Source organism: Orcinus orca, chromosome 3, assembly GCF_937001465.1.
Source record: "Orcinus orca chromosome 3, mOrcOrc1.1, whole genome shotgun sequence".
NCBI classification, from domain to species: domain Eukaryota; kingdom Metazoa; phylum Chordata; class Mammalia; order Artiodactyla; family Delphinidae; genus Orcinus; species Orcinus orca.
In genome coordinates this window covers 140,117,002-140,140,468 of record NC_064561.1, presented here as the reverse complement: position 1 = coordinate 140,140,468, position 23,467 = coordinate 140,117,002, and the positions used below count along the sequence as shown (strand labels likewise).

Here is a 23,467-nt window from a genome sequence, read left to right as displayed (position 1 = left end):
ACTCTTAGATATGTTTTGTGCAGTTCTTCAACATTTTCATGGAAATCACAACCTGAATTTATCTCTGAATATGACATCTTCCCCTTAGTAACCCCGAGGCAGCCTGGGTACATTAATAATTCATAAAACACCACTATTTTCCATTTTAAAAATCAAGCAGGAAGGTGACAAAATAAAAAACAACAATTTCCATTTTAAATTTTGGATAAAGTATATTTCAGTATATCAGTGACCAAGAAATTGACAGGTATGGGTGATGTGAACGATGGTCCCGAGTGAATAGACTTATATTTCTGCCTTCTATAGTTTCCATGGCTACAGGCCCATCTGAATTGCACTAGTCACACATAGTGCCGAGAAAGAACAAAAGGAAATGGAAGAGTAAATGGCATCAGAATGTCACAGAAAGGGAAAAGTGATCACAGATTATTTTTTAAAGGAACACGATTTCTCATGTCAAGAACTCTCTGCTTCAGAGTCCAGCTCCTTCAGTAGGAAATATTTCTAGTTGGGTCCGGAATTTTTTATGGAATTGATGAATAAATTTGTTCTATGTTTTAAAAAAACCAATCAGTTTATTGGTGGCTATGTGGTAATTAGGGCATCCAGAACATTCTGACATATTCACAGAAATGCAAACTTAGAGTGTCCAAAAGGGAAAAAATGTTATGCCCCAATGTTTGTTTTTATTTAATTCAAGTTGTTTTATTGTATCAGAGTTATTAATATAGCTGGGCTACTGGCTTTTATTAAAAACATGAAATAAATGGTACTCTTTTAAGTATCAGGATAGGCTCTTCTTCCTATTTACAATAACTGCCTTGCTAAAAAATGAAATAAAAGTTGGGGATGGTTCCCGAGCAAAACTTGCCATTTTCTGAGAGTGCAGACACAGAAATATAAGAATCAACCTGATCCCCAAAGCGAGGCCAAGAGTCCCCTGTAGATGGTTCTAAGTTAATAATTATCTGATTAAATGCAGTGTCCCCTGCAACTACAAACTTTATGAGCAAGTCTGCCTAGATGTGCCCCTCATTAAATTCTTGACATCTCACACAGTGAACTAAGATACTTGATGAATTATTGAATGAGTAAACGAATGAATGAAGGTAAATGGTAGCCCCGCAATCACTTTACCTCCCTTACACCTTCACTGTACTTAGTGAAGCCACCAAAATAAAAGTAGCAGTAATGAAAGGCATAACGGATTTGAGATAATCAAGTAAAATAAACCCTCCCTACACACCAATGCCAATTAGGGTTACATATTTTTTAAACACAAAAATTAAAGCATAGAACTTGCAGCAATGATTGCTGGCTAAGATTTGGTAAAGGAGTGTGTCACGTGGGTTAAACCAAGCTAATCACAATGACTGTTTGGTTGAGCATATTGGTTAGCATGGAACATGGGTTTCTTTTGGCAGCATCTCTGGCCTTCTTGAGAGTTTGAGTCCCAATAAATCTCTACCATTTACGTTAGTGATGCTTCCAAGATTTTTAACTTTAAAGGAAACTTGAAATCACAATGTTCTCAATCATGAAGATACCTATTTTACATATGCTAAGGGAGGTTAAAGTGACACTTCCATGTTTGATAGCTTTGTATTAAGTTGTTCTTTTTTTTTTTTTTTGCGGTACGCGGGCCCCTCACTGTTGTGGCCTCTCCAGTTGCAGAGCACAGGCTCCAGATGTGCAGGCTCAGCGGCCATGGCTCACGGGCCCAGCCACTCCGCGGCATGTGGGATCTTCCCGGACCGGGGCACAAACCCGCGTCCCCCGCATCGGCAGACGGACTCTCAACCACTGCGCCACCAGGGAAGCCCGCATTAAGTTGTTCTTGACACAGATTTTCTTAAACTCGTGCAGTCTGAATTTGTCTTCATTAACGTTCTCCAGCTCCCCTTCCTGTCCTCTCTTAGCTCACATCTCTCTCCTTTCTCTCCCTCCTCCTTTCTTTCGATTTCCTCTCAGTCCTAGGTCTCCCAGTCCTAAAGAAAGCAAATCTGGTAACTCATGCGTGCATAAATATTTGCATTTCAAATTGGAACTCTAAACAATGAAAATGGCAAATACGAGTTCATAGGCCAGCCTGATAGTAAAATTTCCTCATTTGCAAACTGTTAGGGGGTGGACTTGGGCCTTCTTTGCATGTCTGAAATCATATTTCATAGTAGAAAACTCTGCTAGTCACTAGAATAAATCAAAAGTTTGGTTGGCTTGATTCCAACTTCTCCTGGACTGACACTTCTCTACCCTTAGCCTATCAGGGAGGGTGAGGATTCTATTTACTAAGGACAGTTTCAATCTGGAAGGCAGAATCCCTTTGACTTTATAAGGGTTCCTCAAGGTCATTAAAACTCTATCTTGATGGTGTTGGCCATTAATTCTGCAGCTCTGTGTCAAGTGAGGGAGTTGAGCAGCTCCAGCACGCTTCCCCTGCGTCACTCTTGCAACATGTTTCCTGCTCACCTTGGCCTCTGCGGGAACCCAGCGACGCATTTGGCAACTCTCCATCCTTGTGGATGCAGATGTCTCGTAACAACTTCCCCCCCTCCTCCCCTCACACCCACCCAGTGAGCAGAGGTGCAAAGATGACCCCTGATTTTCCCACAGGAGTTTAGGTACATATGGACTGAATCTGGCACAGGCTTTAACTCATTTTCCATGAATTCTACAGGTCTAAAATAAGAAGCAAAAGGGCACCTTTCTGACCATTGTTTAACAATTACATGCATTGGAAACAATATAAAATAATTAGTTATGCCCCTTGATCAGTGCTTTGCACAGTTCCTGACACTTAAAAGCCACTCAGTAGATATCTGTTGAGTGAATGAATCTCTAAGATCGGGACTTCTGGGATTTGAAAAGTGTGGTGACAGGAAAGAGAGAGAAAAGGGAATAATAGAATACTGAAATGCCAAACAAAGCAAGATGCATTTAAGAGGTAAATAAGGTATACTTTCTTAATAGTACCCCACCAAATATTTGAGGGCTAATCTGCCTGGAAAACAGCATTTATTGGACAAAAACTACCTTATGGAAACATCTGATGCAGACTATCTTATAAGAACTTTATAATCTAAGTAAAAAGAGAAAATTAACAAAATGAAGTAACTAAAGGTAAACTACATTCTAAAAGCGTGGGTCTGAATGTGAAAGCTGGAGGAGTGTAGGAACAAAGACAAAAGCCACGCTGATGGGAAACACATACCTATAATGAAAAGTAATTCACTGGACTGCCATTAGAAACACACTTGACTTACACAGACTCAACTGCACAGGCTAGAAGAAAATTGTTTTTGAAATAAGGAAATAATGTAAATACTGTGGGGCATGCAGTTGGCCATTCCACCCAATGAACACATGAGGGACGGTCATCACCTGCAGAGGGTCTCATTCCCTCTTGCTTCCTAGGGAGAGCACCCCTCTTCCTTTAATGGAATGTCACTGTTTATAACCTTCCTACCGTTGATTTAAAGGAATTCCCAAGGGTAGTTTAACTATATATAATTATCACACAGTCCCCAACCTTACTTATACTATTTAGGCTATTCTAATATTCTAAGCACTGCATTTTCTCCTTTTTAATCAACTCACTGTCCAAAGAAATAAATAAAAAGAAAGTGATTGGTATAGCAATTTGTTGATGGTTATTTCATGATTGGAACTTTCATTCCTTCATATTCAAGTAACAATCAGACACCTATCAAGTTTCTAGTTCTGCAAACTTCGAGAGTGTGTCTGGCTTGGTTTATGTTAATACTAGAATAAGAATTTTCTGTGGATGTTTATTCTAAAAAAATACCTAACATATTTTATGTAATGACATAATAAAGGAATTTTTTCATCAGTATTTTTAACATTGAGACTTAATATTCAGAAAACCAGAGAGGCATACTTTTTAGCCTCATGAGAGACAATACCTGGGATACTGAGAGGTAGAGATGATTTTCAGTATCTCCTTGCTGAAAGTCTGACTGTATTTCTAGCTAAGTTTGGTATTTATTTTCACAGTAAATGGTGCACCATAGTTGAAATGCACAGAAGAGAAAGTTTTCTTTGCTTTGAAGCATGAGGCGGTGTTGATTGGCAGGGTTTACAAGTCACAGGAGACGCACCACTGTCTTGCACGAGCGTTTCCCTACCTCTCACTATCCCTCCAATGGGAACTCAACACATACTGCTGCTGGCTTATGTTTGGAAGCAACACATGGAAAATCTGAGAGAGGGACAACCCATTTCCATTTCTGAAACTATCCATAGACTCTCCCGTCTCTCTTAAGAACATCTGAAAACAGCATTTAGCTACATTTAATTAACTCCAATGTCTCAGAATGCTTCATAATATTAAGGCTGAAACGCTGTCAAGTTTGTTTGTTTGTTTTTGGTAAATAATCTTTTGCACATATTATTGTAAAGACAACTCTGCTACTTTTCCTTCTTCAGGAATCCTGAGACTTAACTGACTTCTTCAGGCTGAACAGATACACAATTGAAGTATATTTGTTCAAGTATAAATTTTTGTTGAAGTAACAATTGGTTCACAATTTAGTGGGAGGAGTTGCAAGAAAAAAAGTGACGTATAGAATTCTGTGCTGAGATATTCTGTAAAACTTCACTGTTATTCTACTGAGAATAGCATCATTTTTCCCATGCCTAAAAACGGAAGCAAAACATTTCCTTGCAGATTTTATATTAGGACATAAAATGACAGTTTATATTTTCAAACAATGAGATGATTCAAAAATAAAAAGCATATTTGTTTTCACAAAATGCATCATAATTTCAAGAGGCTTGTTCCTACCCTGTGCAGAAAAGGAGATGCTGCGATTATTTAGATCAAATCCTTCCACAAATCAAAATACATGCTTCAAAAAATGAATTTTAATGATTTTTCCATAAAGTCATCATAAAAGCTAAACAGTGTACTATGCATGAGGCTAGCCATTCTTATGGCAAAGTAACTTCAATTCTAGGGGTAAACATGTGACATAAAAATACTTCTTTCAAAGAAAAGGACTTATCAAAAACTGAAACACATACCCACACCAGCATACTGTTAATTTTAAGGTCCAAAAGTGATATAAAAACAAAATTGATGGTGGGAAGATGGGCCTTAAAAAGCTTTTATTGTAAAAAATTTGCATGCCTGCTAAATCAGAACTAAATATACAGTCTTAGTGCATACATTTTCTGAAAGGGTTTTGTGACATCCCTTACTTTTCATAGCTTTGATTAGATTTCCAAGATTTACTGTGGTTGTGAAGAAATTTTATTAGATTTAAAGAAGACTCAGTTCACCTAAATGCACAAGTTCATGGATAATAAGAACAATAAAGTTTGTTCCCTCTTCACTAAAGGATGGGGTGGGAGGAAGGGAAGTGGGGAGAGGTTGGGAGACTGGGTTTTATTTCTTTCCTTCTGAAACAGGATCAGCATTTTGAAATTAAGACAAAAAAAAAAAAAGAAAAAAGAAAAAAAATGTGAGCCCGAGTTCTGGCAACCAGACAGCATTTATAATCTACTGCAACAGATTTCTGCTAAGAACATCTGCCCTAAACTAGCATTCAACTAAGATTGATTGTCACTCTTCCGAAAGGAATTCCTGTTTCCCTTACACACACACACACACACACACACACACACACGCACACACACACACAGAGCTTATCTGGCAATTTTGAGTGAACCCAGAGAAATCTGGGAAACTAAAGAGTGAAATCCCAACCCACCCTTGTCACTCACCATCTTCCTTTGCAGAAAGGAAATGTACTTTAGGTTTCATTGAAATTATAAACAATGCTATGCTTGCAGCTGTGTTTCAAAAGTCTGATGTCAATAGTACTAAATACATGTTTTCATCTTGGGCAAAACATCAAAAACATACAGAACCAGATTATACGATTCTATTGAAAACAGCCCACAGAAAATGTCTCTATTCCCTTTGTTGCTGTGTCACATGTGTTTATCATTAGTTATTGCCAACATATTTATTTATTAGTAATTAACCATCTCTGCCTTGCAAAATAAGACTTCAGGAGCCAAAACTTTTAATCTGGACACAATTTCATAATTTTAGTTGATCTTTGGCATCACGTGTTACTGTCATTCCAACTACAATAGTAAATAAAGTTTTGTGAAGTCTATACTCTGCTAAGAAGAAAAACTAATAAGAAAAAATATGAAAACTTATAATGCCAGGTGTTGATAGAACATTTACTACAATTGAATCTTTTATTCCCTAAGTTAATCCTTTAATTATTTCTGCAAGATAAATAGGGAAAGCTATTGTCTCCACCTGGGGATGAACCAGCTCATTCATGGGACATAGCAAGGCCAAAAGGGATGATTCAACAGTAAAGAGACACATTTTGTGATGCTTTGGTTCAATGTCTCACCTCTCCATCGTGTCATGTTAGCTACCCTAGTAATGACGTGCTTTGTTACAAGTAAACCTTTCTCAAAAGCAATTTAGCAGTATATCGAGTCTTTAAATGATTCATAGGCTTTGCTTCAGTGATTCCATACCCTGAAAATATTGAGAAGTATGCAATGCTTGCATCACAGTATTACTTCAAAGAGTCAAAAACTGAAGACATAAATGTTCAGCAATAGGAAAATAACCAAATAAATTTTGGAATAGCCATACTCTGGAATTCAGTATGACCATTAAAATCATGTTTTAATGAAATTTCTAATAATATGAATGCCAAGAGTATATGTGAAGTGGAAAAATATATGTATATAATCCTAATAGTGTAAAAGAAAATGTGTATATATATACCCATATACATGTATATAACCCTAATAGTATTAAAAGATATATATGTACACATATATATCCCATTATGTATAATATAAATATTAGAAGGAAAAGAAGCATGAACAATGGTTATATTAAATTAGATTTTATATTCTTTAAACTTTCCTGTTTCTTCCAAACTTTCCACAATAATTTATTTTATAATTATATATGAAGGTATTTTACTTTTATTTTATTTTTAAAAATAATCTCCACTGATCTCATGTGATGCCCTGTTCCATATAAAATTACTGGGAAATAATGGAAGCCCCCAAAACCTAATAATAATATTATTTATATGAAAGAAATCTAGCAAAATTGATACTTTAACATAAGAAAATAATTCTACATTAATGAAAATTCCAAGGGAAAGAAAATAGGAAATCTTCCAATATTTGAAAATTCAGAAGTCTAGTTATGAATATTGTTTGTGGATTTCAATCATTCCTACTTACTCTTGATATGGTAACTTTGCTTAAAAATAGATGTGAAGACAGTTTAGCAGGCAGTCGAGAATTTCTTCCAAATATAATGTGTCAAAAGTATATACATATAAAAGAGAGCACAGGGCTTCCCTGGTGGCGCAGTGGTTAAGAATCCGCCTGCCAATGCAGGGGACACAGGTTCGAGCCCTGGTCCGGGAAGATCCCACGTGCTGCAGAGCAACTAAGCCCGTGCACCACAACTACTGAGCCTGCTCTCTAGAGCCCGAGAGCCACAACTACTGAAGCCCGCGCACCTAGAGCCCATGCTCTGCGACAAGAGAAGCCACTGCAATGAGAAGCCTGCACACCGCAATGAAGAGTAGCTCTCGCTCACCACAGCTAGAGAAAGCCCTTGCACAGCAACGAAGACCCAACTCAGCCAAAAATAAATAAATAAAGTAAATTTTTAAAAAAAGAGCACAAAACTGATTCAAATAATTTTGTTTAAAATTAAATTGTAAGAGTTTATTATTTAATCATCTGTGTAATATATAACTCTAAGAGAAGATGGTCTGTATTTTAAAAAAAAAGATTTTTAATAAGATTAAATGGTTTTGTTGAAACTTTAAAATATATTTAGAATGCAGTTAAAAGTAAAAGTGTCATCCTCAAGTAACTGTGGTGCAAAATGGCCTTAAAACATAATTCGCTTCAGAGAATTAAACATGTCTCATCATAACTCATTATAGCTTATTAAACATGTCTCATTACGTGCATTGTTATTTTATTTAACTAATTCTTTCAGGTAAAATACAAAATGTTAACGTTTAGAAGAATTATAATATTTTGCTATATTATACCTATCGTAACCCCTCCCCCACCAAAAGGTAGTGGTAACTTAAAAGTCCACACGTTTTGTCATTTTACACAATTTTTAAATGCTCTGCCATAAAACTTTCAAGGCTTTGGAATGTCAAATAAAATGTTTATTGAACTAGACAGACCCTGGGTTTTTTGAAATTTTTAAGGACAAATATTTTTTAGCTTTTTTTCAAACTATTCTGTGGAATTGCATGGCCCACAGAGTTGAAAACAAATGTAAATCACTTCTCTAACTGTGCACATGGCTCAATGAGCTTGATTTTAAATGGCTTCTGAAAAAAATGAGAGATTGCAGAAACAATAGGTAATAAGCTAAGGAACAATGTAAATTAAAATCATTCAAAATATTTTTCCAAAATCAAGAAAATTATTAGGCAAGATGAACAAATGGGGACAGTTTATTGTTAAATGGGGACACTTCATCTGAGAAATGGAAGCAAAATAAACTTTTATGTTGCTTTTTTTAGTGATAAGAGAATAAATTAGGTGGAATTTCTGAAAATACTTTGAGGCTCCAGATGCTGGTATTGGAACAATTCATTTAATTTTCCTGGGTCCAGGTTATGCAGTAAAACAGAGGGAAACAGGGCTTGATCAAATGCTGTCTAGGACTGTTCCAAGTTTGTAAAGGAAAAGAACATATAATAAAAAGTAAATTAGATAGACATGTATAATAAAAATGATTTTGAAAATAACTGGTTGAATAGTTTTCTGATTCTTGACCAGCTATTTATTTATATTTGATCCCAAATGTTTATTGCTAAAAAGAATTAATGTTTTGCCATTAGAAGTTAAGGTGGAAACTTATACCAGGCCATTGAAATTAATTCTCATTCTTGGTATCAACTAAGCAACTTGTCTACTAGTCTATATGATTACTCTTTCATTCCATTAAAAGAATTATCTGGAAAAGTTTTAAATATCATAATCATCATAGTATACTCCTGAAATGAAGCAGCAAATGACAAGGTTGTATATTATCAAGACGTTTTCCCCCTTCAACGGCACTTCCTGTTTTCTGTGGCCCGATAGCCCCTATCCTGCCCTCGTCTTCATCTTAAGAAAAACTTCCAGATGGCTTCAAGATGGAGGAAATGCCCAGTGAGAACGCAGCCTTTATTTCATTGCATCAGTGGTAGAGCCGAGGATCATAAACAGGTGCTGCGTTATAGTATCTGAAAGGGTCCAAGTTTTAAAAACAGAAACCAACTCTAAAAATGACATTTATGCAAAAATATTAGGTTGCTAAAGGATTTCTTGGGACTGAAGAATTAGTTAGGAGCTACACTTCAGAAACCGTGCCCAAAACATATTATAGAATTGCCCCAGTGGGGACTTCCCTGGAGGCGCAGTGGTTAAGACACTGCACCCCCAATGCAGGGGGCACAGGTTCGATCCCTGGTCAGGGAACTAAGATCCCACATGTTGCATGGCCAAAATAAAATAAAATAAAAATAAAAAAAGAATTGCCCCAGTAGAGATTCCCAACTTTTTTCTCCAATTCCATTGCCCTCAATCATTGGATACATTTGCTGTATCACTTGCAATGTCATCTCTGGAACCTAGAGGTATCTGCCACCATGTACGCTAGAACACGTCCCGCAGAACTTCTGCTTCCTAGTGCCTCTAACTTTCTTTTCAAAGATTGGCTTGGGTTTGTTTGTTTATGGGAACTGAAACTGTAATTAGTCAAATCCATTTCACCTGTCTTCACTAATCAAGGTTGTTTTAAGACTTGCATGTCCTCCAAGCCGCAGGGAGCCTAAACAAGACATTTGCCTGAGTTATTTTCCAGGAACTTGGAGTTAGCTATGTCTAATTTGAGCTGAACTGGTTAAGACTGGATAGGACCACCAACCCTCCAACTGGGCATGTGCACGTGTCCTCTCCATGACCTTCTGAACTTGCCGGGGACCTGTAGATTATTTACACCTGCCAAGAAGGATGATTATCACACCTTTCCCCAATCACCTTTCCCCACGCCCCCCATGCTCCCCACGCCTCAGACTGCCCTGCAGTTTTACTCCTCAGTCGATAAATACCCGCAGCCCCTCACCTCCAGGGAGGTGAACTTGAGATTTGTTCTCTCGTCTCCTCCTTTGGCTGCCTTGCGAATAAACCCTCTCTTTTTTCTTTATTGCAAACCTTGGCGTCTCACCATTTTGGCTGCTACCTTTTGGCAAAATGAACCTGGCTGGGGAACAAGCTTTCTGAAAGGGCATCTTAACCAAATAAATTAAATTTTTTGTCACAGTTTTCAATAGATTTTACTTTATGTAATACTATATTCAAACATGGGCAGCTCAACTGAAGTCATTTATGATTAAGTCCCACCCTCTACTATCTTCTGTTAGTTTAGCTTTGTTTTCTATCTATAAAAAGTTCGAAATCAGGGGCAGCCACAAGACAGAGCTTGAGGCTAAGGAATTCATCTTACTAGCTAATTTCACAGATCTTTACTAAATGCAGTGATCTCTCTAACTTATAAGTTCTAATTTTCCTCCTCTGCTTTACATTCCTAATGGATAAAGAAGATGTGGCACATATATACAATGGAATATTACTCAGCCATAAAAAGAAACGAAATTGAGTTATTTGTAGTGAGGTGGATGGACCTAGAGTCTGTCATACAGTGTGAAGTAAGTCAGAAAGAGAAAAACAAATACCGTATGCTAACACATATATATGGAATCAAAGAAAAAAAAAAACGGTCATGAAGAACCTAGGGGTAAGACAGGAATAAAGACACAGACCTACTAGAGAACGGACTTGAGGATATGGGGAGGGGGAAGGGTAAGCTGTGACAAAGCGAGAGAGAGGCATGGACATGTATACACTACCAAACGTAAGGTAGCTAGCTAGTGGGAAGCAGCCGCGTAGCACAGGGAGATCAGCTCGGTGCTTTGTGACCGCCTGGAGGGGTGGGATAGGGAGGGTGGGAGGGAGGGATACGCAAGAGGGAAGAGCTATGGGAACATATGTATATGTATAACTGATTCACTTTGTTATAAAGCAGAAACTAACACACCATTGTAAAGCAATTATACTCCAATAAAGATGTTAAAAAAAAAAGAGGTGGAACCCATCTTGCTTTTTCCCAATCACCTTTCTCCACGTCCCTGACGCCCCCCCCTCACCAATGCCTCAAACTGCCCTGCGGCTTTACTCCTTATTCTATAAATACCCCCAGCTCTTCTCCTCCGGGCAGGCAGCCTCCCCCTTGCTTGGATGCCTTGGGAATGAATAAAACTTCTCTTTGCTGAAACCTCAGTGTCTCAGTGTTTTGGCTGCTGCCGTGGAGCAAAACAAACCTGGTTCAAAACAGAACCTGGATTACCTGCCTTCTCACCAGTTTCAAGAAGAAAAGGATATTGTATTTTACGACTTCTATAGCGACGGGCAACGGCTCACAGATATTTTAAAGAGCAAGCAGGGATTCTGGTTTCTTATCATGAATGACTAGACGCTCCAGGGGGTTCTCCTGTTGCAGCAACTAGGTTGTGGACACGATAGACTCTGCGATGATTGCTGTCTCACAGTATACGAGACAGGTCGCCAGGAAACTCTCCCCTGTCAGGAACAAACAACCTAATGTGAATGGAACCCAGAGCAGCTGAAGACTGCTCCTAGGTGTTAGGAAATAAGACTTTTGGAGGAAGTGAGCCTGAGGTGGAACATCTAGGAGCCAAAGACGGGGCTGGGGGTCAGGGGGCTTAAAGCTAATGATGATCCAGATTTTCCAATAATCACAATAAATATACCTAAAATGACCAATTAGAGACACATACATAAATACAACATGTATAAACATAGCATATTTATAAACATAAAACTATCAAATTAAAAGATTACCAGATAGGATGATTTTTAATCCAGTTGTATGTTTATAGAAAATATTACTAAAGGATAAGGAAACTAATGGGACAAAGTACAAAGAGTGAACAGCTAAATCAGGCAAATAATAACCAAAAGTAAGCTGGAGTAGCTATACTACTCATAGACCAAATATCTTTTTAAAAAAAGTAGAATCACTGGGATATAGAGGGTGACTATAAAATGATGATAATAATAAAAGCTTAATTCACTAGGAAGATATAAACAAGTGTAAACAAAAATAGCTATAACAAAATAGCTTTAAAATGTAGGTAGTAAAAACAAAAGCACATGAAATTTTGACCAATCAATCAACAAAATGAGCTCAAAACAGCTCCACTCAATTATTATTCATAGCAAGCAGGCAACAAAATCAATAAAAAGAAAAATAGAACACATCTGACAAGCTTGTAACATGCTTGAACTAAGAGCTCTATACATGCCCTGCTCAAGGACATATGAACCTTCAAGTTGCAAACTTTCCAAGATGTGAATGTGTGTTCACAAGTCCAATCACATAAGTTAGGTCATGTGTCTGGTGTACATTGTCACGTGTGTGCATCCTCTACAAGTGGTTGTGCTTTTGTGTACTTTACTGTGCAGTACTGTATAGAGTACAGTAGTACAGTATCTTTATTTCAAGCCCAGGATGTCAGGAAGAAAGCATAAAAAACAGTGGTGATGTAACTAGTACTAATGTACTTTTCAAAGTACTGTACTGTAAGATTAAAAATGTTTTCTTTATTTTTTGTGTTTTTTTTATGCATTATGTGTGTGAAAGGTATTATAAACTTAATACAGTACAGTACTATGTAGCTGATTGTGTTTGTTGGGTACCTAAGCAACTTTGTTGGTCTTGTGAACAAATTAGACTTACCAACGCGTTCCCAGAACAAAACTCGTTCGTATGTAGGGGACTTAACGGTATTTTTTAAACTGATTGTGTATGAGCTCATAAAGCAAGTCTCAACTCATTTCAAAGAATAGGTATTACCCAGAACAGCTTCTCTAGTAAGTGTAATTAAGAAGCAATAACAAAAAGGCGAATGAAAAATATTGCCATGTATTGAGAATTTAGAGAACACATTGCTATTTAATCCATGGGTCAAAGAAGAAATGTTAGTGGATATTAAAAAATAAAAACAAACAAAAAGAAGCCTAGAACTGAAGGGCAACCAAAAATCTACTTTTTAAAACTGTGGGAAAGAGTAAAAGCAAGTTTGAGGTCTGTTTAGCTTTTAAATGATTATATTACAAAAGAAAAAAAATTGAGAAGTCGTGAGTTTTTTTCTAAAACTAAAGTTTATAAAAAATGTAGCCCAATAAACTCAAAGACAGCAGGAAGATGGATATAATACAGATAAGGGCAAGTATCAATGAGATAGAATATAAAGGTACAATAGGAAGCGTCAAAAGAACTAAGTTTGGTTTGAAATAAACTTTATCTGAGATTGATCAGAAAGGAGAGAGCTATATAGGGGAAAAAAACATGAATAAATAATACACCAGATATTAAAGGGGATATGATAAAGGATAAGGCCAAGATCAAAATATATAGCATCAAAACTTTCATGTCAATAAATTATAAAATTTAACCAATAGCAAAAGAAATCTTAAAAAATAACTTGCCAAGAGAACCTCAGAAAAATATATTCATACCACTATTAAAAGCTTGAACCAGTAGTAAAACATATTTACATATAGAAGAAAGAGACCCCAAAAGTTTTACAAGTTCCACCAAACTTTTAAGGAAGAATCATTCCAAATTTGAGTACATTTTCTGGAGAATAAAAAGTGAGGGAGGAATCCCTGGCTGATTCTATTCTATACAAGGTCAATATAACCTTGATACAAAATGAGATAAGGATAGAATGAGACAGGAAAATTATAATATCCAGTTTCTCATGAATATAGGTGCAAAACTCCTAAACAAGATATTTACAAATAGAACTCAACAATATATAAAAAGATAATACATAATATCCAGATTAGGATTACTCTATGAAAAAAGGATGGTTTTTAGAAAATCTATAAGCATTATGTAAACTATTATCAGATTAAAGGAAAATATGATCATCTAAATAGATGAGTGACAAAGGATTTTACAAAACTCAATACCCATTCTTAATTCAAAAAGAAGTCAGTAAGCTAAGATAATTTCTTTAACCTGATAATATATATCTATAGAAAACTTAGAATAGATCTCATTCTAAATAAGAAAATATCAGAAGCATTCCTTTTAAAATTGGGAACAAAAATGAGAATGCTCACTATTGTCATTTACATTCAACATTTTATAGGAAGTTCTAACCAGTCCAATAAGACCAGAAAAACAAACATTATAATTCTCTATGTATAAATCCAGAGATAAATGAATAGAATATTATTATAAATATTATGAATAATGAGATTGGTAAGGATGCAAGGCATAGAATCCACTTTTCAAATCTTAAGTCAATTGCATTTCACAAATAAACTAGAAAATGTAATTTAAAACACACAATTCAGAAAACAAAAATTATAAATATCTTAAAATTATAAAAATTATATCTAAAATCTAACAAAAGATATGAAATATCTCTATGCAGAAAATTATACATACTTTTTCCTGAATGATATCAAGAAGACCTGAGCAAATGAAACAATAGCTCCTGTTTGTAGATACAAAGACTTACCTGCATAAAGATTTTAATGCTCTCCAAACTGATTAGAGAATCGATGCAATCTCGTTTAAAAAAAATCTCATTTATCTGGTGAAAATTGAAAAGCTGATTTATTTATATTGAAATGCAAAAGATTCAAATTAACTAAGACACTGTTAAAGAAGAAGAAGGGGGAGGAAGGACAAATTGCTATCCTGGTTAAAGAAGACTTAATATGAAGCTATAATGATTAAGACTTTGTCTATACCTGCACCAGCCACAAACTGAACAATGGAATAGAACAGACCCACAGAACGACACATACATTTAACTTTGATACAAAAAAATGGCATAAGAGATCAGTAGGGAAAGGAGAAACCATTAATAAATGAAGAGGGAAGCTGGAAAATTTTAGCTTTTTTTCTTTTTTTTACTTTGATACATTTATATACTGCAATATGATTGCTGATGTAGTAATATTTGTCTCATTATGTAATTATAGTACTATATTATTGTCTCTATTTATTACACTGTGCATTAGATCTCTATGACATTTATTACTTGTTACAAGTTTGTACCCTTAAACTCCATTACTCTTTTCCTCACGCCCCCATCCCCTGGTGACCACCATTGTCCTCTTTTCTACAGGTTTACCTTTTTTAGATTCCACATGTAAGTAACATCTTATAGTCCTTGTCTTTGTCTAACTTATCTTGATTAGCATAATATGCTCAAGGTCCATACATGATGTCACAAAGGCGAGGATATCTTCCTTTCTGGTGGCCAAATAATATTCCATTTGTATATGTAACCACATCTTTTCTTATCTATTCATCTGTTGATGGGCATTTGGATTGTTTCCGTGTCTTAGCTATTGTGAATGATGCTGTGATAAACATGGAGTAGATACACCTTATCAAAATCCTGTTTTCATTTGGGGGTATATATGCAGAACAGGAATTGCTAAATCATATGGAAGAGTTATTTTTAATTTTTTGAGGAATCTCTGTATCGTTTTCCATTGTGATTGGACCAATTTGCAGTCTCACCAACAATGTATAAGAGTTCCCTTTTCACCACATGCTTGCCAGCACCTACTGTTACTTATCTTTATTTTCCTGAAAAATACATAGAAATAATTTCCTAGTGGATTATGAATTTAGATATCAAATGCAAACTTTAAAATTTTTAGGAGAAGGTTTTTGGCTGTGGAGTAGGGAATGATTTTTTTGAAACAAGACAAAAATAGTAACTATAGAATGATTGGTATGTATGGTTTCATTAAAGTTAAAAACTTCATTGAAAAAGTGAAACTAGAGTTAAAATGCAAGTATAAACTGGAAGAGCTATTTTCATTATGCTTATCAAGGGATCAGTATCATGAATATCTTACACATTTCAATAACAAAAATACTAACTACCCAATACCAGAATAGGCAAAAGACATGAGCAAGTAACAACTATGTAAGGCAACATATATATGTAAAGATATGGTTAACCTCATTATTACTCATATCAAATACCACAATGACAGACTATTTCACATTCATTCAAATGACAAAAAGTATGAAGTGTGACTCTTTCAAATGTTGGATAGAATGTAAATAAGGGAATCTGATATATTGATATTTTCCTGGTGGGAGTGAAAAATGGTACAACCACTTTGAAAAACAACTTAATTTATCTTACAAAGTCAAAGTGTGGCATATTCTGTAACACGGTGTGTCTACTGCTAAGTATATTCCCAAAAGAAACTGTATGGAATGCACCCCAGCATGGGCATGGAAAAATGAAGTATGGGTTAGTCACGCAATGGAATGTCATGCAGCAATGACAATGACTGAATTCATGGCCTTTTGTACAACATAGTTAAACTTTAATAACATACTGTATAAGAAAAGCACATTCTAGGAGACACTATGATTTCATTTTTATAAAGTTCAGAATAAGGAAAACACAACAAAATATTTTAGGTATGTATATGTGTGCAATGTCTGAGGGTGTGTGGCAAGACTGTACACATACACAAACATGTAAGTGTATGTGGACATATATGTGTGAGTACCTACATACATACCTACCTTTTTTAAGGCAATGTCAAATACAAAATTCAGGGCAATGGATACCTATGATGGGAAGACAGAGGATGAGATAAAGGAGGACGTAAGTAGAAGTATGTTATTGGTAATGTCTTCATTTCTGTTTTGAGTGGCAGATTTGTGGATATTCCTTAAATTATTAAATAATAAACAAATGAAATAAGTGAAGAAAAGAAAGCCACATCTGGACAGATGATGATAGTGCTTTTTGAACTTTATGATTAACCTAATTCTTTTCACCTCCTTAAAACCAAAAAAGTCAAAGACACGGGCACACACACCAAAAACAAGTAGACAAAAGAATGAATATATAGTGGAAGATGTAAACAGAAGGCATTAATTTGGCTAGTGCTCTATGATAATTAACTGACTCCAAAGAAGATTAACTGAGTAAAATCTATCCCACTGGAATTTCTGAGATTTTTCATTCAATTTTGTTTTCCACAATTATTTTACATTGCGTTGTTAAAAAAATGCATAACATTAGTATTGACAGGGGAAGGATGCATTTATTAGGGAGGGTGATCTGACTAATAAACCATGTGTTCAAATTGTTTGACAGCATGCACATTCATTTGGGTGGGAAGGCTAGGTGAGCTGTGAAACATCCTATTTTAATAATAAGAATAATAAAATAGTTGAACTATCAAATAATTGCAAACTATTTACTTCCTATATAATAATTCTACTCTTACTTGCGTTCTAAAACGTGTTTGTAAGAAACAAGGGGATAGCATTCCAGAAAGGGAGCAAGAAATGGTACATAATACACAGCCTACTTTGTATTACTTGCCTGTTGCTACAAGATCCATGTTAGCATGAGACACACGGAGTGTCTTGTGTGAGATCTGGAAGGTCGTGTAAAGGAGCAGCTACCTTACTCTATCCTCAAGAAGTCCGAGAAGGGCACCCTAGTGTTGCTTCCTGCTAGCTTTTCTGGTTAGGAGACAAGGACAGCTGGGCTTACAACTCCTTCGGCTCCTGCCAAGTTTCCTGCTTCAAGGTCAGGGAGGGTGATCTAATAAACCATGTATGTTCGAATTATTTGACAGTATGCACATTCATTCATGCCCAGCTTTGTGAAGGTCAACAGCCGCTCCTGCAGCACACCCCGATCATCAAAGTTGGAGGCTTGGAGGTGAAGAGTCTAACTCAGGTTCCAGTCCATCCTTGTGGGTTCAGGCTCAGCTTGACCTCACTTCCCCAACTTCATGTCCCTCTGCCCTTCTCTGCTGCCCACCCTCTAGCCTCTAGGCTTCAGCACCAGACACAGCTTCACATAGACTGTGAAATAAGCTCCTTCAACTGACTTACATCTAATCCTTCTAATAATCCCCTTATTACAACTCCTAGCTCTTCTCTAATCGAACCCTGAATGACACAGAGGACAATCAAGTAGACATGCTTTTCCCCATGTGTTCACCGATCTCAGATTCTCTTTGGATATCACCTGGTATAGCAGGTTTGTAGTAAAGTTGATCCAGGATCAAATTCTAAGTCCCCTACTTTTTTTTTTTTTTTTTTTGCAGTACGTGGGCCTCTCACCGTTGCAGCCTCTCCCGTTGTGGAGCAGAGCCCTATTAACTTTTAAATGCAATGGAATATGTTTTAAGTCTAGGTCTTCATAGACTCCAAACTTGCTCCCCATGCTGATTTCTGAATTCATTAACAAGAGTTCCACCTCCATCCCTCACAGGAGTTAAGAGTAAGCTAAATTCTAAGAATGCATAAGGCACACACACACACAAAAGGAAAAGTGGCAAATCTGGTAAAATTCAAGATGCATTTTATGCATTCCAGGGAAGCGACTTAAATGATCCTATGTGTGTTTGTGTTTGTTATTCTATTGAAAATCCTTTGGGGATGCATGATGCCTATATCCATAAATTCTCTCTGCTTCAATATTGAAGTTGCTGCTTGGTAAGTTAGGTGCTAAAAGGGACAAGAAAACTCTTTCCAAATATTAGGAGGCCATGCTATGTCCTCTTAGAAAAATCTAATAGCCTGCGCTTCCCTGGTGGCGCAGTGGTTGGGAGTCCGCCTGCCGATGCAGGGGACGCGGGTTCGTGCCCCGGTCCGCGAAGATCCCACATGCCGCAGAGCGGCTGGGCCCGTGAGCCATGACCGCTGAGCCTGCGCGTCCGGAGCCTGTGCTCCGCAACAGGAGAGGCCACAACAGTGAGAGACCCGCGTACCGAAAAAAAGAAAAAAAAAGAAAAAAAGAAAAATCTAATATCCTACCACTCAGACGTGAAGCCACCTTCCAAATACTGCTTTAAAACAGCACCATACAAGAAGCACAGATAATACAAAAAATTCCCTTCCTCTTTTTCTTTTTTCTGGTCAGTGAATACCTCTCCTGAGGTAAAATAAAAAGTTTTCACAGAATAATGTGAATCTTACTGAGGAGGTGAGTTCCTCTTAGAAAGAGCTCGCTGACATCGAGGAATAGTTGAACCTGTGGTTTTTGCTCTGATTTTGGCTGACCCTCACACACAGATGAAATATTAGGGTAAAGTTTGGTGTGTAAGCAGAGCTCCCCTGGCTGAAGTGGCACCAGCTCTGCCTCCCTGGATTCTCCTCTCTTCTCAGGCCACCTCCACTCAGGAAGGGCTTCAGGATGGAGTTTTGCAGCAACTTCCAGAGGCTTCCAGAAGTACCATAGGAAAAGCCCCTTTTAAGATGAAGGTGGCATGGCAAGACCTGGATTGGTGTTTTGATTCTGCCTGCTACTTCCTGGAGAACCCTAGGCAAGTCACTTCAGATACCTGGACATTCCTTTCTCGGGGTTAATACCATTTGCCCTCTCAGGGTTATCTTGTTGGTCAAATTAGGAAATGCAGGAGGAAGCACTTCTGAAGCTTAAAATGGAATGTAAGCTCTTTGCACTTACATTTTCTCAAGTCCTCAAATGATAAGCAGTCTCCAAAGTTTTTTCTTCCACCCTTACCTCATTTCTTTTCCTGTACCTTATTCTCTTCTCTGGTGATTTCAACAGCACTTCTGGCTTAAAATATCCCCTCGAGGCATATGACTCTCAGGTTGACATCTATAGCTCCAAATCCTTTTTCAAATTTCCCATCAGAACTTCTAACTGTTTCATAGGCAACAAATATTGCCAACCTCTCAGAATCAGCTGGTTTAAAACATCTTCACTATCTCCTCCTTCTCCTAACCTCTTTTCATCATTTCCTTTTTCTTTTTTGTGCATTGTTCCAAGCACAGAGACTAAAATATCCCAGAAATATTTTGGCCTCTTCCTCTCCGTAGACCCAAGGTACCACATACAGCTTCACATTTGGTTAATTCTTCTTTCACACGGTCCACCCTTTTTCATCCCTACAGTTAATTTCATCCATACTGCTTCATTCAGGCACTCATTACCTCATGCCTGGATCACTGCAGCAGTTCCCTAACTGATCTCCCCATCCACATCAGCCTCGATCAATAAATCCTACACACCATTCCAAATAATTATAAAGTACACAGATCCTGTTGCTCCATTGATCCAAAACAGTTAATAGCTCCCTGTTGCCTAAAGAATACAGTATCAAATTTCTTGGTGTTGTTCCTTTGCCTCTTTGAGGCACCAGTATGTGTTTGCTAAAGGAAATAAGTAGTGATTGTTATACACCGGTTACTAATTTCTCTGTTAGAGCTGGCCTCACTTGTTACCACATTTGTTACTGCAAACTGTAGAGAACAGCGGTCAAATCTGTCCATACGTTTGTCCTAGTTAATTTTAACTTTCCCACTACTTTTCCTCAAATATCTAATGTCCTCTTTGCCTATACTATTATTTCTCAAAAACATTTTTCCATCAACTGTCCATGTGGTTTGTTCTTGCTACTTCTTGTAGCTGCAATGCTCATACTCGTAACTTTCATGGGCAGATGTTCACCCTGTGTTGGGAATGGATTATGCCTCCACACCCACACCTGGAGCTGAAGTACACACTTGCATATGGATCAGCTAATGCAGCACAAGATCTCATATATACTTGGAAGGGAATTGAACATACATAAAGATTATGTCACTGTGATATGTTTTAATGCATGTAAAATAGCCTAAACATAATTACTGGCCTGAGGTATTTTAGAATTTACATGAAAAAGACAGCTCACTTTTAAATTCCCTACCAGAAAAAATAATCTTTATTAGTATATAAAAGTAATTCTTTAAAGATGCTAAAGCAGTACATTGACATAACATTATAAGCATAGTAATATATAGGAGACGACACAAGACTTATTTAGGAGATAACAGAGAAAATACTCCTCTGAATGAAGACCCAATCAACATATGTCTGCAGAATGGCAATAAGTATATCTTTGCAGGTTCTTTCATGTTTCAGTGATGGTCACGTTGTGAGAAATGGAAGTGTCATGGAAGATGGCAGGTGATGAGTTCTCCTCTTTGTGGACAGAAAGCTACAGCATCCATTAACCATTTTCCCCCCCGTTACCTCACCCACACGCCATCCACTGCACCTCCGAATTTTGTGTGTTCTTACATTTCGAAGGAAGCTGTTTCCAGGGGAACGGGTAAGGCAGGTTGCCCCAAGCTGTTGTCGTTGCTACCACTCACATGACTATGCTGGATGAGACAAAGTTAGAAAGGGAAAATGCACTAGCATCTCCTTCTCTTCTGTGTCCAGGAGGATGCAAAGCCAGTGCTTTGAATAAAAGACAATGTTTGTTGTTTATCAATCTCAGGAGGAAACAGGTGGCACACTCTAAAGGTTTATCCCAACGTATTAGTGAAAGGAACATATACAAAGATGTGAGTACGGTTAGGGAACTAGTAATACATGATGAATAAACCAGTAACTAGAGCCAGCAGGAAGCCATTACCAGCCCTGGAGCTAAAGCAATTAGATGAGAAAAACAGTTACCAAATGCTGTCAGAGATGGAAATGGGGGAGGTGGGTGTGGCTGCATGACAAGAGCTGTGGCTCCTACAGGAGACACTCTGATTTCCTGCTGACACCTCCCTTCGGCCAAACCTAAAAGGCAGCAGAGGGCACAGGAGCCACGGGGATCCAGTCTACAGTGGGCAGCCTCCAGGGCAGGACAGAGAAGGGTGAAGAATGGCTAGAGCTGGGACTCAGGAAGGGGCCAAAGAGAGAAAAACTAGCACTCTCATCATCTGTAAGGAGCTTGAAAACTGTATTAAATGGTGGAAAATATTAAGAAGGAGCATATCTGTCATGGTAACTAATAGTAAATATTAACCATTGGGTCTTAACTGTAATAGATATTACAATATACTGACTTATAGCAAGCAGTAGATTTGGCTACCTTAATGATTTCTGAGGATACAACGGTACATACAGGGTATCTGTTCAAGCAGAATATCTGGTTAAATAACTCATACTAGGTCAATACATAGAGAGTGGAAGAATCGGAACAAAACCCCAGGCACCGTGAGTTTAGTCTATGTGCTTAACCACTGGGCTCTAGTGAAAAATGCAATCTTGTGCATCATTAGATATTAAGTGTAGGGACAAGACGGAAATCCCTGGAGAAGTTTCCCCCTCCACTACATTGTGGATGGGAAATAGTTCATTATTTTCCTAGTTCTGAGGATAACTAACCACACTCATTCTGTAAACCTGAGAGCAACTGTTACTACAAATGCTAGGAGTAAAGTTGATGAGACTTTAAAATCATAAACCAAATGACTGTTTAAAGCTACCTTTAAATTATATTTACATATGCTAATATAATAATTTATTACTTAACCTGCATTAGCACATGTAATCCAGATGAAGAAATGAGAGTACTGTAATCCAGAATCACATGGCTAATGAGAGATCAAGCCAAAATCCAAACGGGCTGACGACCAGAATTACTTTCAGGTGTCTTTAAAACAGGTCTTCCAAGTCCCGCTCTGGATCTACTGAAGTAGTGTCAAGATTAGGTTGGGAATGGGTAGTGGGGACATAACAACTGATATCTGTACTTCTTCATGGCAAGACTGATGCACTAGCAGGGTCATAATTGCTAAAGATGCAAACGCATCAAATGCTACAGCAGCAGATTCTGAGAAGCTTGACTGATTCTCTGTCTCCACGTGGGCCATCTGTGATAACCAGGAATCTTCTTATCAGGTCAGAATTTTGATAGAAGCTATATTTGGAGTGACGTCGTTTTGTCATTTGACCTGTTATTGTCAGGTCGTGAAAGTCAGTTTAACAAAGTGTTTTCTCTGAGACTCGATGCAAGAGTCGAAAAGCCTTCCTATTTGGACATTTTGTGTGTTTTTACAGTTTGCATGGAAAATGGGAACTCAGTTAAAAGAAAAAAACACTTCCTTGAAGCTCTGGAAATAGCAATTGAGTTCTGCTCATTCCACTTCTCCCTCTAACACTGGGGTTATCCCAGTATTGCATCTCCAAGTGAAAGCAAACATAAATTCACAAATAAACACTTGAAGGGGGAGACAAGAGTGCACTCCCCACTTCACAAATTAAAAAAATCATTTGTTTCAAATTAAGACCTCACCAAAGCAAGGCAGCCACAACTAAAATAATGAGAAAAGTATCAATATAATGAGCGGTAGGACCTGATAAATTGGGAAATTCTTGCAACTGAGACAAGGTAAATGACAGAGAAGCAGCCTCTATTCCTCAGTTTAATGATGTCTCAAATTACTCTCTGAAGATTTGAAAAACTTCAGCACTCAATTTTTGGACTCAAAGTTATGTTGAATTAATATTCCTCTTCTGTTCCTTATCTCTTT

The 23,467-nt window shown here is 37.3% G+C and overlaps 1 long non-coding RNA gene across 1 annotated transcript in view; it reads left to right on the top strand.

Annotated features, from left to right (window-relative positions):
- Window positions 1-23,467, top strand: part of LOC125963992 (uncharacterized) — a 449,192-nt gene that overhangs the window by 408,714 nt on the left and 17,011 nt on the right. The gene's annotated exons all lie outside the window — the stretch shown is intronic.